A 6000-nucleotide genomic window follows, 5' to 3' on the forward strand; every position below is an offset into this window, starting at 1 on the left:
AAGCAAAAGTGACATATATAGTTTCTGAGCCTCGCTTTTAACACAGTGTGTTATGTACTGCCATCTTGTTTCTCCTTCCAGTGCACTATAGCATGAACATGTGTATGACTTATCTTTTATTTAAAAAAAAAATCAATCTAGCTTCCTGAGAGCCAAACAAAATTCAAGGAATGGAGAATATGCTTACCTGCCTGGCAATTTTACATGAGAAAAAAATATCCATTTTTTTTTGCCTATTAGAGTGAAGAAAATAGTTTATCTGTATATAATTAAGCTATTTATGCTTTGGTTTCTTTCTTATATTAGTTTAGTAATTATTCTAATAGAGAAATCAGTAATTTCAATTGAAGCATGAAGTTGGGCATATTATATCCAACTCTAAGCTATATGCCATAGAATAAAATAAAATATAAGGAGAGAGTAAGCTTCAATGGTAAGCTCACCAGCTGGTGATACCTACTGAAAAGTCATTAAAAAAAATGGCAAAACTATTACCCTTTAGTAACTTGGCAGAAAAACAATGTCCCTAGTGAAGAAGAAATTATGTCAGTGGCTGGTAAATATATGGAACTGGAGCACATCATGCCAAGTGAAATAAACTAGATTCCGAGAGTCAGGAGTCAAAAGTTTTCTCATATGCAGAAGCTAGAGGGAAATAAGGATTTCTTAAAAAGGGTATTCCATGAAAACAAAAGGGAGAACACTAGAGTGGAGGAAGGAGATGGGGACGGGGATGAGAAAGGGAAAGAACTGTGTTGAGAGCCACAGCCAAGTCAGAACTGAAGTATGAAACTGAACAAATTTGGTATGTGCACATAGGATATATCCCAATGAATCACACTTTTATGTACATCTATAATGCACCAATTTAAAATATCATAACTTAATAGGAGGAAGACCAATAGAGTAAAGGAAGAAGATTGGAGGAGGAAAGAAAGGAGGGAAAGGGGAAATACTGGGGTTTGAAATGGAATAAATTACATGATATGCATGGATGATTATGTCTAAATTAACCTCACCATTATTTATAACTATCGTGCACTAATAAAAATGTAAAATAAAGAAATACACGTTAGAAAACAGACTTTGTCACTTTATAGGCTCTGATGGAAACATCCACAAATTAAACATTTGTGTATGATTAGAGAGCATAATGAACCAGGAAAAATTCCTCAGAGGGCAAGGCCAAAGTCTGTTGCAGACAGTAGACAGCATCCATATGGTCAAATAAGAAAAATCCCTCTTAATACCAGCGTAATGTGTAATTCAAATTCCTACTTAGCATAATTCTTTCATTTTTAGTAATCAGTTATTGTGTTTTTCAATGGTTTCTCTTCTAGCTGTAGTTGTTTTATTATCCATTTTTCAATTATCTTGTTACTGGTTGGATAATGGGTTTGGAGGTGGTAGGGAAAGGTCTTGACCTATATTAATTATGTCATTAGTTCATAAGGGTTATAAACCCTTAAAATTAGAAAGAACCAAAGACCAGCTTTGGTTATAGCTTCTTTGAGGAAGACATGAGTGTGCTCTGTGAGGAGACCGATGCATATGTGTGACTGAACTGCCGTATTGGTACAATGTGGCAGAACGTATTGTCTGTTCATAAGCAAATGTCTGCCTCTTCATCTGTAGCCATAGACTTCTAGATGTTGTAAAACCCAAATTGTCCAATAACAGCAGCACTTGCTTATGGTGGATAAAAACTGAGTGCATTGTCTATTAATCCTTAGTTAACATTACCATGAACATGTGCACACCACTTTTCCCCTGAATTTATTACCTGATAGACTTTATCACTTCAGTGAATTATTGATTGGTCAGTCCCCCACTGGAGTTTACTCTTTGATTTTTAATTAAATAAATGGAGTGTTGTAATTAAATAAATGGAGTATGTTGTTGTTATTCTAGAGGTCCTATGAAGTTTTGTCTCACCTGCATCACTGGATTTCCAACCCTGAGAATAGAATATCAAAGAGCACCTTGCTTTCACAATCATGGGTTTGCTCTTCCTGGGGAGGAATAAATCAATATTGAGAGTGTTGTTTTCCTCTCTGCATTATCATTCCCAGCTAGTCATCTCCTGTCTATGAAATGCTCTGTGACTCTGGTGTGACTTTAAGTTATACGCTGAGCTTTGAACATGGATATGTTGCCAGGTTGTTTGTTTATTGATCATAGGGAGAATGTTTGGCTTTCCCCTATCATTGATAAGTCCACTCTCAGGTGTAAAGGACAGTCTTATGGATTTCTCTGTGGAAACTTTGGACTGAGAGCTTGAGTCAGTTAACACCCTCCTTTGCAGAAACGTGTTTCTTACAGGTAGAGACATTATGACTCCAATTTCTGTGTCTATATGGAAGTGCATCAGTCTTTCATTAAAATAGTTTTGAATTAAAATACAGAAAGGAGAACTGATGAGTTTATAAAGTCTTACTTCCCTGTGGAGTTCTAGAGCAAAAAAGGGAAACAACATAATTTTGATTCCAATATGGTCAGTTTTTTGTTAGACTGAATCATTGTATATGCCTTTTGTAACATTTAGTCTAAATAGGCTGATCTAAAATTGAGATGAGATAATTTATTAATTATATTATAAAACCTCTTTAAATCCAGGCACACACAGTGGTGCACACCTGTAATAACAGCAACTCAGAAGGCTGAGGAAGGAGCATTGTAAGTTCAAAGCCACCCGGGCAACTGAGCAATGCCCTAGTAACTGAATAAAACCCTGTCTCAAAATAAAAAATAAAAAAGGCTGAGGATGTTGCTCAGTGGTTAAGCACCCTTAGTTTTAATCTCTGATACAAAAAAGGAAAAGAAAAGAAAAATAACTTTAAAAATACAGAGGTATTGTGCAGATCAATGTGAAACCAAGAATATGTGAATATCATGTTTCTAATATTTCCAATATTCTGGAATTTAAAAAATTCTGAATGTCACTCTGGTTAGTGAACTATCCCCCTCAGTGACTATTCTTTATTCTTATAGCCAGCTTTTATGGCACTTTTTGCTAATATTTTTTCAAAAAATTCATTTCTCAAATTGAAAATATTAGAATATTTGGGGTTTATTTTACACATAAAACATCTTTGGAGTTTTCTAATTGTTCACTGAACAGCCATAAAAATTAGATCATTTTATAAATGGAGAGAAAATAGATTTGTTAGGCATTCTACAAACTTTGATATTTTGGCACTATTGTAAAAATCTTTTTAAAATGCTTTATTAAATTGGAACCATTTAGCCTTCCTGGAAATATTATATTTAAGTAATTTATTTTATCTTTGCATGATTATAATTTTTATACTGAGAGAGTCGCATTGGTATTTATTTATAAAGACTGACACATAGTTATCTATACTCTTCCACCTTAGAAAGATTGTATATCTAGTTTTAATACAGAATGACTGTATTTTAAAGCAAAACCTAAAACTCTATAGACTATTTGTCAATACTCAAACTATCCATGATATAGTCTGACTCAGTGGTAATTATTAACTACACCTTTATTAACAGATATACCTTATAACTAAATAATTTGATTTCACATATTCTAGATTTATGGGTTATCATAATAAATTAAGGACAGTCATAGATTTACAGATTTTTTCTGTCTTTGCGATAAATTAAAGTGCTTGGATACAACTCTTAAACATAAAAATGAAAGCCTAAATAAAGTTTTTTTTGCAGATCATTTTTAATTTTTGTTTTTATTACAGAAAATTACAACAGTAATTTTTTGTAAATATCGGAAAATTATTGACATAAACCCTCATACCATCCCTCCCGTATCACTTAGTGTTCATTTCCTAATAACAAGAACAGTCTCCTGCAAAATCGCAAGGTAATAATCAATAACAACACATGAACAGTGATTCCACACTGTCACCTCATTCTCAGAACCACTCAAGTTTTGCCATTTTTCCTAAGAATGTTTTTAAACACAACATTCCAGTTGAGATTCACAAATTGCATGTATTTCTCATCTTTTTAGTTATCTTGTATTTTCAGTAATTTCCCAATATTTCTACTGCACAAGTTGAATGCTTTTGAAGATGACAGGCCATTCATTCTGCATTACATCCTTCCATTTGTGTTTCCATCATGGTGCCTCATGTTTAGATTCAGGTCATGTGTCTTTGACAGACATATTTTAGAAGTGATCTTGTAATCATTTTGCACTTTGTCTAATGAAATACAGTGGCAATTTATTCCATTATTATTATTATCTTGTGTAAGGGTCTTCCAAGAGTCTCCACTGAAAGCTAATGGTAACTATTATACCTTTCTTTCCTCCTTTTCATTAATTAGTGCATAAGGATTTATTGAGACTATGTTCTTCTCCCTTGTCATACTTTGTGTTCATTTATTTAATTAATTTGTTTATTTCAGATGTATTTTTGAACCACATTTTTTGAATATTCAACGAGTTGTATTTTGTTACTATCAACTTTATTTTGTGCATAAAACGTCTAAGAGTTGGGCAGTGGGAACTTCTATATGTTCACTTTTGTCCTATTAGCATTTCCTTATCATTCATAGATTACTTTCTTGCATTTTAGGTGAACAAGATATTTTAATTCAATTTCTATTTTCTTTTTCAACCCTGGATTCTGCCATTTTTCCTCTGAGGTCAGGTTTCTTTTGTGGACACATGTATTAAAAACCAAGCTCTGAATATTGCTGTCAACCATAGTTATCCTATATGTGCAATAAAATATCGGATGTTTTTCTTCCTATTAGACTACTCCTCTGTACCTAATTAGTTATTGTCTCTCCATCTTCCCTGTCCCATCCCCTTCCCAAGCTCTAATAGTCACTATTCTATTCTGCACTTCTTTGAAACTTTTCAGCTTCTAAATATAACCAAGAATATGGGATTTTTGTTTATATGACAGATACTATGTTTATTCTACTTTAGGAATATTCTTAATATATGACTCTTAACTATAGTATAATTTTACACAATATTATTTTGTAGAATATTGTTGCACACTGTATTTATTCTGAAAATCCACAGCAATCTGTCCTTTACCTGGATACTTTCATCACCTACTTTACAGTAATCTGCTGCCAGCTCTACCTCATGTACTCAGGATCTCACATCACGTGTTCTGTGTGGTGGTTGATTTGGGTAGGTCACCTTGCATAGATCTCTGTACCCAGGATTTGATCAGATATCAATAAAGATATTGCTGTAAAAGCATTTTTAGGTCTAATTAATATCTAAGTGAAGCAGATTACTGTCCATAATGTAGGTAGGTATTATCCACACAGTGAAGACCTTAAAAGACTGATATCCCAGAAAAGTTAAAAAAAAAAATTCTAGCTCTGTGCTCTCTTGAGACTCAGACTATATCAATCCTTTCTCCAAGCTGCCAATTTGCCCTGCAGAGTTCAGACCTACCAATCCTACCATGATTAGAAATCTTAATCACCTGAAAATTTAGATTACTTGGTGAATGAGATCCTTATTGAACTGAATTGAAAATTTTGTTCCTAATGAAAATTTGTAATGTATTAATTTATGGATTCATTCTGCCCATTCTAGAGTTCAATTTTTCACAGTTTAGTTAGCCTAAGTATCATGGAGACTTTCCCCCTTGTTCTAGAACTTTTATTTTTAATGAAAATGTCAATGAATTTACAGGTTCTTCTTAGTGGAATATGGGTGATTACTACATATTCTACACTGGGCAATTAAAATAGGGCATGTCTATTTCTTCATTCCTTCTCTCTACCAGTGAGCAGACAGACGGGTCTGTGAACAGACTAATAGTAAATAGATGGGGCAGATTCCCTGCCTGTTATCAGGAAGGCAAAACAGGAAGTACCTGACCTCATGTACATAACATAGCCATCCACAGTGACTGCTTGCCCTGGCAGGCTTGTACATTAAGCTGCTGTATGTAACTAAGGCTTTCATTTTGGGGGAGTCTGAGGGTTGAAACTAGACGTGTTTTACACTGAGGCACATTTCCAGTCCTTTTTTATTTT

The sequence above is a fragment of the Marmota marmota genome, unplaced genomic scaffold (assembly GCF_001458135.2).
Source record: "Marmota marmota marmota unplaced genomic scaffold, marMar, whole genome shotgun sequence".
NCBI lineage: Eukaryota > Metazoa > Chordata > Mammalia > Rodentia > Sciuridae > Marmota > Marmota marmota.